This window comes from Fundulus heteroclitus, chromosome 22, assembly GCF_011125445.2.
Source record: "Fundulus heteroclitus isolate FHET01 chromosome 22, MU-UCD_Fhet_4.1, whole genome shotgun sequence".
NCBI lineage: Eukaryota > Metazoa > Chordata > Actinopteri > Cyprinodontiformes > Fundulidae > Fundulus > Fundulus heteroclitus.
The window spans coordinates 8650746-8664983 of NC_046382.1; the positions used below are offsets into that span (position 1 = coordinate 8650746).

At 39.5% G+C, this 14238-nt stretch overlaps 1 long non-coding RNA gene and 1 pseudogene across 1 annotated transcript; one reads left to right on the forward strand and one right to left on the reverse strand.

Annotated features, from left to right (window-relative positions):
• Positions 1-1785, reverse strand: LOC105924414 (annotated as a pseudogene).
• An 8752-nt stretch (positions 1786-10537) lies between these two features.
• Positions 10538-11623, forward strand: LOC118557147. Its single transcript, XR_004927648.1, has 2 exons — positions 10538-10594; positions 11391-11623. It is a non-coding gene; the product is annotated as an uncharacterized LOC118557147 (long non-coding RNA).
• Positions 11624-14238: the final 2615 nt, after the last annotated feature.

Sequence of the window (14238 nt, forward strand, 5' to 3'; positions counted from 1 at the left end):
CTATTTGTTTATGTGCAGTTTAGACATAAAACAATAATGATTAAGAAAATACATCTGCTGGAGAATTAGAAATTAGAATCAAACTAACTGAACCTTCTGTGGATTCTGTCTATTTGGGTTTACAGAACTCAGCAGAATCTCTAAGACCAACTGAAACTCCAGCATGTAGCGGCTGAGTGAACGTGGTCTGGACTCTGTGGAGGAGAGTTATGGTTTCAGAGACACTGTAGGGACAGAATACCTGCTCTGTGATCCAGGTACACTCCTACTCTGGAGGAAACTGGATCTTAGACTAAGGTCCAGATGTTGTGACCAAATTGAAGACTGTTTTGGTCCCAATCTAATACCCAAGATTTGTGATTCCATTCAAATCCCCATTCATCCCCGCCTGCTCTGCTGATATTCAATGTAATTGCTGGTATGCAATGTAAACATAAACTGCTACATAAATTTCCCTCTCCTCTCCACCTCCCAGTAATAACGTCCAGTCAGACTCTCTCTACTCAGAATCTGAAGACAATCACTGAATCCATCTGGGTGATTAGAATAAGACTGAGGTTGATTCAACCTTGTGACCTTCTTGTTCCCCTCTGATAGTAACAGATAACTGTGTGCTGTGTCTGGATCCAGTGTGATTTCACATGAATATTTCAAGAATCCAGCTCTGCTCTTTGGTTCTGGTTCTAAGAGTGAAGCATTTACCTCAGTCAGTCTCAGTGAGACGTTTGTCCTTGCGTCTCTCAGGATGTCCTGTAGTTTATCTCTGAGCTCTGACACAGCCGCTGTCACATCCTTAAAGTAGCTCAGAGGACGGATCTTGATGCTGGATGAGTGTGTAGACTCACTGAGTGCTGACAGTGAGGGGTAGTTGTGGAGAAACTGGTTGTGATCCTCTGTGTCTGAGAGCTGCTTCAGCTCAGCGTCTTTCCTCTTCAGCTCAGTGATCTCCTGCTCCAGCTTCTCCTGAAGCTCTTTGACTCGACTCCCTTCAGTTTCCTGGTGGGATCTGATCTGCTGCTTCACATCAGAGCTTCTTTTCTTGATGAGACGGATCAGCTCAGTGAAGATCTTCTCACTGTCCTCCACTGTTTTATCAGCAGAGCGGTTGATGGCCTCCATGTCCTTCTTAAGCAGCTTCACATCTATCTCTCTGTCCTGGATTCTCTGCTGGATGTTTTCCCGTCTCACCTGGAGCTCTCTCTGCCTCTCCGTCCTTTCTGCTGCAGTTGAGACTGTATCGTGGCCTTTATGTTCATCCACAGAGCAGAGATAACAAATACACTTCTGATCAGTACGGCAGAACATCTTCATCACCTCATCATGATGAGAGCAGATGTTCTCCTGGAGGTTCTTGGAGGGCTCCACCAGCTTGTGTTTCTTTAATGGAGCTGAATCATAATGAGGCTGAAGGTGTTTCTCACAGTAAGAGGCCAGACAGACTAAACAGGATTTGATGGCTTTCAGTTTTCTTCCAGTGCAGACATCACAGGCCACATCTTCAGGTCCAGCATAGCAGTGATGAGCAGGAGCAGCTTGGAGTCCAGTCTTCTTCAGCTGCTCCACTAAAGCTGCTAACATGGTGTTTTTCTTCAGAACAGGCCTCGGTATGAACGTCTCCCTGCACTGAGGGCAGCTGTGGATTCCTTTCTGATCCTCTCCATCCCAGTGTGCTTTGATACACTTCATACAGTAGCTGTGTCCACAGGAAGTAGTCACCGGATCCTTCAGTAGATCCAGACAGATCGAACAGGAGATGGTTTCTCGGTCCAGCTGGTTCTGCTCCATTTCTCCTCTCAGTCACAGTGACTGCGTGATTTTCACTTCCTGATAACAGAAAGAGATTTGAGCTCTGATCTGATGATGTGTCAGAGCAGAGAGGCTGCAGCCAATCAGCTTTCAGCCTCAGCAGATGTTGGCTCCACCCAGCCTCAAGCTGTGTTGGAGAGCAGGAAGAAGAGGGAGTGTTATCAAGTTTTTACAGCCTGCAGTATAAGGAGCAGAGCTGTAAATCTAACCTTTGACCTCCTCCACCTATTTACTGATTTTGAAAAGTTCACTGCTCCATATTTTGAGGATTTTTCAGAAATGTTTTGGTTCTAATAAAATGTAAGTTTGTGTAAAGAGTGCATTTCCTGTAGAAACTGTCATTTGGTTGAAACTTAGATCTTCTACCCAGTGTAGCATCACAAAAGGTCATTTTAGGATATATTTTCTGATTATCTGATCATTTTTTTTAAAGTTTTTGCTGTCACAGAAACAATCATGTGTAGAATAATTAAATGAATGTATTTCCAGTTTTATTTAAATTATCATGTATGTCAACATTCATTATATTACGTATTCATTTGGGTCTGCATGCCACTTTTGGCCCTCCATAGTTCAACATTTATCTTATCATGCACAGCGAGGAGATTAGCGAGGTCACCAAGTTTCCATAGCATCTATTAAATATCAACCGAGTTTTTGAGAGGCAGGGGGAAAAAATAATCTTACCATCACAAAAGTTAACATGAAAAAGAGCTATAGTCTACTTATAAGATGAAACAGGTGAAATTGTTTAAAAGACCATCAGCACTGCTAAGTGCGGTGGAGGATCTATGGTGCTTGTTTGTCTGCCAAAAACCCTGGGAGCCTTCTCTAGAAGGCATGGCACCATGAAGTTTTTAACCTACAAGGACATCTTAAATTAAAAAAATTAATAGTCCTCTGTCGGAAAATTGAAAATGAGCCCAGACCAGATAAAGATCCAGCTCATTTACCCAAATCAAGACAGATTTGGTTCACCAGACACAAACTTATCCTCCTTACTTGTTTCTGGATCTAAATTGTCCAGAAAACCTGATCTCCCTCTCTCTGTTTGCTCCACCCCTAAGAAATGTGATAGGAGAAGATAAAGGGATGTCCTGCTAAGTATTTAAAGCAGGGGACCCAGTTATTGTTCCCCCAGAGCATAAATCTGCTCAACAAAATGTTTTTCAATTACACATTGTTCTAAGTTATTTAATGTTTAATAACTATTTCTCTGTCTGTTAGGTATTATCTGGTGAATAACAGCCCAAACAGCTGATATTAGGACATTAGTCGAAAGGAATGATTTGAGTACTGGCTTCTTTAAACAGCAAACTAAGCACACATATAGAATAAAGGAATGACAACTTCTCTTCAAGTTCAAGAATTTATTAACACAAATAAAATGAGCTAATGCTGTTTATCTGAATTAACACCATATTCCAATCAACAAATCCTCTCTACTAGACTAGTGAAACCTAAAGGAAACTACTAAGCAAAATGAAGAAATGACAGAAAAGAAATTACGAAAGAAATGACGGAACTATGTCCACACAAAAGACAATTAAAAGGGTTTATCGTCATCAGAACGATTCAGTGAATCCTGGATCACTGCAGATCTAAGTCAAAGAACCAAAGTTCATCTCAAAGAAAGTGGATGAGGTTAAACTAGCTTAACTAATTTAGAACAACATTTGGTATGTGTTTCAACCCATTCACAATGCAAATCCTGTAATGAATTGCTTGTGGTGAATCCAAAGTTTAGCCAAACACGGAGCTGATGCTAAAAAAGTTATTTATTGACAGAGATGATTCAATTCAATTTTATTTATATAGTGCCAAATCATGAAACATGTCATCTCAAGGCACTTTACAAAGTCAAGTTTAATCATATTATACAGATTGGGTCAGATTATACAGATTGGTCAAAAATGTCCTATATAAGGAAACCAGTTGATTGCATCAAAGTCCCGACAAGCAGCATTCACTCCTGGGGAAGCGTAGAGCCACAGGAAGAGTCATCTGCATTGTACATGGCTTTGCTGCAATCCCTCATACTGAGCAAGCATGAAGCGACAGTGGGAAGAAAAACCACCCATTAACGGGAAGGAAAAACCTCCGGCAGAACCGGGCTCAGTATGACCGGTCATTTGCCTCGACCGACTAGGGTTACAGAAGACAGAACAGAGACACAACAAGAGAAACAAAAAAGCACAGAAGCACACATTGATCTAGTAATTTGTTCTACATTAGATGGTAGTAGTGGGTGAGCCGTCTTCTCTGGATGATGTCACAGTTAACAGAACGCCAGACCAGGTGTACCTACTATGAAGAAAAAGAGAGAGAGCAAAAAGTTAAAAGCTGAAATGATGACATTTCAATGTAATACAATGCAAAACTGGAGAACAGTAGACTGAAGAACAGTAGAAATCAGTAGAGTGAGAAAATTAGACCCTGATGTCCTCCAGCAGCCTTGGCCTATCACAGCACAACTATAGAGATAGCTCAGGGTATGAGCCACTCTAACTATAAGCTTTGTCAAAAAGGAAAGTTTTAACATTAGTCTTAAAAATAGATAGGGTGTCTGCCTCAAGGACCAAAACTGGGAGTTGGTTCCACAGGAGAGGAGCCTGATAGCTAAAGGATCTGCCTCCCATTCTACTTTTAGAGACTCTAGGAACCACCAGCAGACCTGCAGTCTGAGAGCGAAGTGCTCTGTTAGGAACATACGGGGTAATCAGAGCTCTGATATATGATGGAGCTTGATTATTAAGGGCTTTATACGTTAGAAGAAGAATTTTAAATTCTATTCTTGATTTAACAGGAAGCCAATGAAGGGAAGCTAAAATTGGAGACATATGATCCCTCTTGTTGATTTTCATCAGAACTCTTGCCGCAGCATTTTGAATCAGCTGAAGACTTCGAACTGCATTTTGTGGACTTCCTGATAGTAAAGAATTACAATAGTCCAGCCTTGAAGTAACAAATGCATGGACTAGTTTTTCAGCATCACTCCTGGACAGAATTTTTCTAATTTTGGCGATATTCCGGAGGTGAAAAAAGGAAACTCTGGAAACCTGTTTAATATGGGATTTAAATGACATGTCTTGGTCGAAAACACCAAGATTTTTAACTTTATTACCAGAGGCCAAGTTAATGCCATCCAGATTAAGGGATTGATTAAGAACTTTATTTTTTGAAGACTCTGGCCCAAAGATTACAACTTCTGTCTTGTCAGAATTTAAATGCAGGAAATTTAAAGTCATCCAGCTTTTGATGTCATCAAGACATGACTGCAGTCGAAGTAACTGATTGGATTCATCAGGATTTATGGATAAATATAGCTGAGTGTCATCAGCATAACAGTGGAAATTAATCCCATGCTGTCTGATAATTTTGCCAATCGGAAGCATATATATAGTAAATAGAATTGGTCCAAGGACTGAACACTGTGGTACTCCACAAGTGACCCTAGAGTTTGAGGAAGATTTATTATTAACATGAACAAACTGGAATCTGTCCGACAGATAAGATTTAAACCAGCCTAATGCTTTTCCCTTAATCCCTACAGTATGCTCAAGTCTTTGTAGGAGAATATTGTGATCAACTGTATCAAATGCAGCACTGAGATCTAACAGGACAAGTATAGACACAAGTCCATTATCTGAGGCCATGAGAATATCATTGGTGACCTTCACCAGAGCTGTTTCAGTGCTATGATGAGCTCTGAAGCCTGACTGAAACTCCTCAAGTAGGTCATTACTTTGTAAATGTTCACATAGTTGATTAGCAACTACTCTCTCAAGAATTTTAGATAAGAAAAGAAGATTAGATATAGGTCTGTAATTTACTAACTCATCTTGATCAAGAGATGGTTTCTTAAGTAAAGGTTTAATAACAGCTACTTTAAAAGCCTGTGGTACATATCCATTTACCAAGGATAGATTAATCATGTCTAAAATAGGACCACTGATCAGAGGGAATACCTCCTTAAACAACTTGGTTGGGATTGGGTCTAACATACAGGTAGAAGGTTTAGATGAAGCTAAAATTTTAGATAGCTCAGAAAGCTCTACTGCTTTTAAACAGTTCAGACACTGCGCAGGTTCTAAGGATTCCTCCAATGCTGCCTCACTTACTGAGGATGAGGTAATCATGTTTGGGAGGATGCCAATTATTTTATTTTTAATGGAATCAATTTTATTTATGAAGAATCCCATAAAATCATTACTGCTAAGAGCTAAGGGAATGGATGGATCAACAGAGCTGTGGCTCTGGGTAAGTTTGGCAACTGTACTGAAGAGAAATCTAGGATTATTCTTATTCTCCTCAATTAATGATGAAAAATATGCTGCTCTAACTCTGCGAAGGGTCTTGTTATACAACAATAGACTGTTCTTCCAGATTAAGTAGGATTCCTCTTGGTGTGTAGAGCGCCATTTTCTCTCCAATTTCCTAACATTGTGCTTCAAGGAACGCAGCTCTGAATTAAACCAAGGAGCCAGCTTCCTGTGAATAATCACCTTCTTTTTCAAGGGAGCTACATTGTCTAATGCAGAACGCAATGACGAAGTCATACCGTTTACAAAGACATCTATTTGTGAATTGGAAGAAACAACATTGCTGCCATCTACAGGGCATTTCTGCAATACGGAGGATATTAAAAAGGGGACAGACTCTTTAAGTTTTGATACAGCATTATCCGATAAAGATCTACTATAATGGAACCCTCTTTTGGGGGTGGAGAACTCAGTTAGATTAAACTCAAATGTTATTAAAAAATGATCAGATAGGACAGGGTTGTGAGGAAATACTGTTAATTCTTCACAATCAATGCCATATGTCAGCACAAGGTCTAAAGTATGGAGCCAAGAGTGCGTCGGTTTATGCACATTTTGAGCAAAACCAATTGAATCTAGGATAGTTTTAAAGGCTACACTAAGGTTATCACATTCTGTGTCAACATGGATGTTAAAATCACCCACTATAATAGCCTTATCAGTATTTAACACCAAATCAGATAAGAAATCTGACAACTCATCCAAAAACTGAGTGTAAGGGCCTGGTGGACGATACAAAACAACAAACAGAAGAGGTTTTATTGCTTTGCAGTTTGGATGAGGGAAACTGAGGGTTAAATGTTCAAAAGAACTGTAGTTATTAATTGGCCTGGGACTAATTAATAAATCAGACTGAAAGATGGTTGCCACTCCTCCTCCTCTTCCCACAGATCTGGGAATGTGGAAATTTGAATAATTGGAGGGAGTTGACTCATTTATACTAACGTAGTCCTCTTGTAGCCAGGTTTCTGTGAGACAAGACAAATCAGTCTGTTTATCAGAAATCAATTCGTTAACTAACAAAGTCTTTGGAGGGAGAGACCTTATATTTAATAGACCACATTTAATTGTTTTATTTTTAGGTTCAAGGTGAACCGTATTGATTTTAGGTTTTTAAGATTTGTTCCTTTTTAGATAAGTTTTTGATCTGTTAAGTTTTGGCCGTGGGAAAGACACCGTCTCAATAGGATAATGGATGGGTAACAGTACAGAAGCTGCAGAGAGGTGTGTTAAACTACGGCTCTGCTTCCTGGTCTGGACCCTGGGTTGTCAGCATTTAGGAGGACTAATAAATCCGGCCAGATTTCTAGAAAGAAGAGCTGCACCATCCAAAGTAGGATGGATGCCGTCTCTCCGGATCAGACCAGGTTTTCCCCAGAAAGTTCTCCAGTTATCAATGTAGCCCACGTCGTTTTCAGGACACCACCTAGACAACCAGCGGTTGAATGATGACATGCGGCTAAACATGTCATCACTGGTCAAATCAGGCAGGGGACCAGAGAAAATTACGGAGTCCGACATTGCTTTAGCAAACTCACACACCGAAGCAACACCAACTTTAGTGACCTCCGATCGGCGTGATCGGGTGTCATTACCGCCAGCGTGAATAACAATCTTACTGTATTCTGGCCCCTGGCAGGCATTTAACTATGGTCCCTGGTGTCTCTAGTGCCACGTGTCTGACTATTGAGCTCCCAATAACCAGGATCGGCTTCTCAGCAGGTGTGTCGCTGAGTGGGGAAAATTTGTTTGAAACGCAGACGGGTTGGTGGTGAACTGGGGGCTGAAATCTAGAGCTATGCTTCCTACGAACTGTCACCCAGCCGGCCTGCTTACCCGGCTGCTCGGGTGCTTCTGGAGGACCACTAAGTGAACTAACGCTAGGTCTATGTGGCTCCGCGCTAGCAGAGGGGCGGCTATCAGCTGGTCTTTCCATAGCACGGAGCCGGGACTCTAATTCTGACACCCTCGCCTCCAAAGCTACAAAAACACTACATTTATTACAAGTACCATTATCACTAAAGGAGGCAGAGGAATAGCTAAACATCTGACACAGAGAGCAGGAGATAAGGGGAGACTTAGTCAGAGACGGAGAAGCTGAAGTAATAGTAGGAGAGGAAGCCATTGTGGAGCTAAAGCTAGGCTAGGCTAAAGTCTTCTACCACGCCAAGAGAGCAAACCGTGAAACACGAGGAGTTCCCAAGCGTGATGTGCAGCAACAGAAAATGTTTTAAAAGTGCTTATGTGTTAGAAACAGATGTTACAGCAAAGAGATTAAAGATAAAAGCGAGAGAATCTGGAGCAACAAACCGTTGCTCACGCAGTGAAAACAGGAAGTGATACAATACGCCTTACCGCAAACCGGAAGTGACGTCAGCCAAAAAAAAACCGAACTGATGGATCCTCCAGGTTGACAAAAAGGCAAAGGCTGGGACAAACTCAAAAACAGGAGAGATCATGCAGGGCAACAGACAGAGAATTTAAACAGAGGCTGCAATGCTCTTACCAGGAGGTAGCGGACAGGGACAAGTGGAGATATTCCGGCAACTAACCGAAAACGAAGACGGGCTTAAATAGGCAATAGAACAGGAGAGCCGGGCGGGGCTAATTAACAAAAACAGGTGGAGGTGATAAAGGGAGCATAAGATTGATAAACAAAAACCTAAGGTAAGGAATAAGACTAAACGGACACGGGCTGAAATAAAAACTAACAACAAAGGCCAGGGGTCCGTTCTTCGTATGTTGCTTAAAACATCCGAGATCAAATGACACATCCAAGATGATTTCATCCGGCTAATCGTGATCCGGCTAAGTGGGTTCTTCAAACACACCTGTTGTTTATGATTAGTATGGCTGGATTGAGTTATCTGAGACAACTGCACGTTCATGCGTTTGTTTAAAAGGGGAAATGTATCGATAGTAGAAACATTGATCAGCAACGCTGCTATTGGCTGTTCAGCATGGCCAAAGAACGCCCACAGTTTTTCTCCCAAGCAGAACAAGAGCTTGGAAGGTTATGCTGAATTTGAGTCATTAATTAAAACACCTCAAAATCTGTTAAAGCCAGGAGAGAGGGTAAATACTGTCCATGGTAGATGTTTCTATCACATTCTACAGTATGTATTTTTGCATTTTAATAATTTGATATTATTTGTTCTTTTATATCAGAGCCTCCACGGGACCCACTAGAACATGGGGACAAGTAAAAGTGAAATACAAGAATATTCTACAAAATGGTAGCCTTTAATTATTACGCTTTATTTTAAAAAGGCACTTGTTATGTCAAGAGATCCAAATTTCAGTGTCATTCCTTAGACACTGGAAGTAAAGGACATGTGCAAACTGGGAATTTTAACAAAAAAAATCTTTATCCATAAAAAACGAAAATCTTCCTTTTCCAAGTCGTCCACAGTTTACACGGTAAAACTGTATTGCTCCGTGTCTAGATAATCCGTCCATAGTTTTTTTTTTAATACAATATACGGCTCGACAGGAAGCAAGCCTTTCAAAGTAAAACTAAACTTCACAATAAAATGGACCGAACAAATCTTCTTACTGAATATGATAAAAAATAAAAAGCAAACTATCATACAAATCACTTAAATATTTTATATTTATGGCTCCAACATCACTTTTTCCTCTTTAAAAGCCACTGTTAAATGATGTTTGTCTGTTTATAACAGCCACCAAGAGAAATCTCTCTACAATTTCACTGTCGCGCTGCGCTAAAGGATCCTGTCTATTGCGCAATACGCGATTAATTCGAAAAACTCTGCAAATTATTCTTGCACCTTCCGCAACAGGTTGCTGTCGTAAAAATGGACATGGCTACGACAGACTTCCCTATCTCCTCCGCTTATACAGCCGTGATCTAATCTTGTTTACAAGAAATAAGCCTGCTCTCGAGCAGGCTTAAGCTGGCGCACATGTTGCTATGACAACAAGTGCAGGAAGTCTTTCGAAGAACCAAACGATCCAAGATCATGCCAAATCGTCAACAATGAAATCCTGCTAACTGAGTTAGCGACGTACGAAGAACGGACCCCAGATAACAAAAACAGGCTAAGCATAAATCCAAAACAAGAAACAGAAATAAATCCTAAGACAGAAAAGATAACTAAACTGAACAAATAACCTAAACGACAACAGAACATTACAAATCCTGAGTTAAACAAAACATTATTTGATAAAAAAAATAAGCTTTTAAAGAATTATTTGCTCAGTAAAATCTGTAACTTTAGGACAATGTACACCCCCAAGCCCCTAAAAGTAAAAATAAATTAAATTTGCACAGATTAAGTTTATGTATTTTTTGCATGTATTGAATAAAAAATGTTTGTAGTTATGTTTTTACTTTACCAATAAAGGATTTAAGTAATTATAATTGGCTTTTATTAAAGAGTTAACAATTCAGGACCGTCCCTGCAAGGAGGCATTGCAGATCCCCTCAAATGACGCATCTTCATGTAAGTGAATTCCATTAAATATGCACACCTTTCTGATTTTTGTTCGTTTAAAAAGGGCTGAAACCCAATGAATAGGCAGAATGAAGTATCACTTTGGGTTGGTCTATAGACCCGGTGCAGTTTGTGGTTGATGTTTGACAAAACGTGGAAAAGTTCAATGGATGTTTATTCTTTCGCAAGGTACTGTACATCTGCATAGGTTTTTTGTTGAAATGACTTCAATTTAATTTTATTCATATAGCGCCAATTCATGAAACATGTCATCTCGAGGCACTTTACAAAGTCAAAATCAATCATATTATACAGATTGGGTCAGATTATACAGATTGGTCAAAAATTTCCTATATAAGGAAACCAGTTGATTGCATCAAAGTCCCAACAAGCAGCATTCACTCCTGGGGAACCGTAGAGCCACATGGAGAGTCGTCTGCATTGTCCATGACTTTGCTGCAATCCCTCATACTGAGCAAGCATGAAGCGACAGTGGAAAGAAAAACCACCCATTAACGGGAAGGAAAACCTCCGGCAGAACCAGGCTCAGTATGAACGGTCATCTGCCTCGACCAACTGGGGTTACAGAAGACAGAGCAGAGACACAACAAGAGAGACAAAAAAGCACAGAAGCACACATTGATCCAGTAATCTGTTCTACATTAGATGGTAATAGCGGATGATCTGTCTTCCCTGGATGATGTCACAGCTAACAGAACGCCAGACCAGGTGTAGCTACTATGACTTCTCACTAATTGTTCCTTTTGCTTCCACGTCCATGAACTAACCAACCAAACCAACCCAGGCGATTACCACCATCAACGTTTCCGTTGGGCTGCCGACTCGCCATCCTGTCTGCTGCAGAAGTTCAGAAACTACGAAATATGAAATTCTTCAGCCTTAAAGTCCTGCTGTCCTGAAGTATAACGTAGCTTCATGCTCTTTTATGGTGTGTGTGCGTAAATTTTGCCTTGTGTGACTCGTGAATGTTTCTGTTGCAGATGTAGGAGTTTGTGTTTAATAAAGATGAATCTGTTATTTTTGCATATTTTATGTGATTAAAGTCAAAGTGTAAAGTAATTGTGCATCGTCCAGAGACACGCTCTGCCCCAAGACTCCTGACGCTGTGACGTGCGTCTCTGTGCGGCTGCTGTAAACCGAACCACGTTGTGTCCAATGTTGTGATGAGGTTTGTTGTTTGTTATCTTGAGCTGCTACACAGCGAGTCATGGTAATCGTTTAAAGGGGAACATTCTGTTTCAGCCGGTCATGATGCTTGCTCCCTGAACATGTATCTTTTTATTCTCCCCAATATTAGCTTTTTTTGTGCAAGTTTGGATGTTACTGCCTTAAATGTAATAAATTTGGTAGATTGTGTGTGTATTTTTCCTCCAAACTTTTCACCTGGTGACATGGTGATGTAGAGCTGTGTGTCGTCTGCATAGTTATGCTACCTGATGTTGTTTTTTATGATCTGAACTAGAGGGAACATGTAGATATTAAACAGGAGGGGACCCAGGATGGACCCTTAGGGAACCCCGCATGTGATTTTTGTCGTCTCTGGTGTAAAGTCACCTACTGACACAAAAGAGTTTCTGTCCTTTAAGTAGGATTTAAACCAGTCGAGTGCTGTACCAGAAAGCCCGACCCAGTTTATCAGGCCCTCTAACATACGTGGGATTAAAAAACATAAATTAACATTTTCTTTAATAACTGCACACAAGAAAAGTCAGAATCAGAGGTGCTACCTGGTTTTACACCCCTAGGCATTGACAATGTACACCCCCAAGCCCCTAAAAGTAAAAATAAATTAAATTTGCACATATTAAGTGTGTTTTTTATGGATGTATTGAATAGAAAAATGTTTGTAGTTATGTTTTTTGTTTACCTAATAAAGGATTTAAATAATTACAATTGGCATTTATTAAAGAGTTAACTATTCAGAAAATATGTGGATTATATTTACTCGTGTTTGGGACCTTTATCATCTTTACAGAGCGTGATAAAATTTATTTTGCTGTTCATTACAGCAACACAAAGAATGTCTGTCATTAATTGAGTTCTAACTGTCCTGCAAACTGAATAACAGCTGACCGTGCCAGCAGACATCTGCCCTCAATCAGTCCTTTACATTGCTGTGCAGGTATTTCAGCCACATTTCTTTGTAGAACTGCTTTATTTTAGCTACATTGGAGAGTTTTCCAACATGAATGGAATATTTAAGGGAATGCCAAAGCATGACATTTGGATTTAAGTACAGACTTTGACTTGGTCGGTCCAAAACCTGCACTTTATTTTATTTTTTTAAGAGATCTAGAGGCACACTTGCTACAAACTGATGTTCAGGCATCCTCCTTAAGGGTTTTCTACTGGGCAGCAGAACCTCACCATTTCAATTCTGTTCAGATAATTGCTGCTGCTAAGTTGAGCTGACTTAATAATTATATGCACAAGGACAGCTTATTTTGTTAATTAAAATAAATGCAGCTTTGGGAAACAAAAATTTACCTTGATTATACTTTTCACGACACTGTAATCTACTTAGAATCTTTTTTTTTCATTACAGCACAAACATTGATTTACAATGATACAGAAAATAAAAATTGTCTCCAAGCTTCTAATTGGTTTAGAGTTGATTAAAATACTATCAGTCAGAAATAAAAGCTTAATTTTATGAAAACCTAAAAATACAGTTTCTTTAAAACCAGATGAGTTAATGTTAAATCTATTTGGGACTGACTACAACTTTATGTTTTTTTTTTAAATTATGGTAATTTAAAGTCAAACATTGTGATGAGCTTATATATTTTACGACGGACCCCTCGGCTGTTTGCTTTCCCCACTCCAACGACTTAGAGCAGGGGTGTTTTGCACTGTGGGCCAAACTCATCAAGTTGAAAGAACTCAAAGGTCCATTTTTTTTCATAATGAAAATAATATAAATAATTATACTGAAAATAATTTTCTTTTTATTTTCTCAGCAATAAACTAAATATGCAAAAGTTATTGTAACAAAGAAGGAAAAGATTGAATTATTGTAGTTGCAAAATAGGGTCACAGATGTTTTCCAATATAAGAGAATAGTGTATAGTTTCTTAATTTTTTTTTAGGTAGAATGTTTTCTACTGTAGTGGTCCAGAAAATGTTTTAGTCTGTTCCCAACGACAGATAAAATTACTTTTCTGAAAAAAATTGCTGTGTGTTAGCAGGTTAAAAGAATGGGCGTGCCTAAGTAAATAGTGTTCTTGAGTAAACAGTAGCTGGATATTTGCAACCCTGCTGAAAATGATATCAGTAGGAAATATCAAAACAAAGCACGGTTAATAAAATAATGCTTCATTTACGAATTAAAAGTCTCCATTTGTAAGAATTTCATTGAAAACCTCAGCTTTCAAAAGTTACAAAAAGTGTCCATCTACTTCTGTTGATCCTTTTTCTCCTTTTTAATTTTTGAAATGCTGTCGGGGGCCGCACTAAGTAAGTCCAAGAGCCACAAATGATGCCCGGGTTTAGAGATTGTTGTTTCCCGGTCCATCCAAGTAGTTTTCAGCTTTAGACCTTCAATAGTTTATTGTTAGTTTATTAGAGGAAGCTTGTTTTATATTAATCTTAAAAAAGTCAATAGTTATAAGTATCAGAGAGAAGAGTTTTGT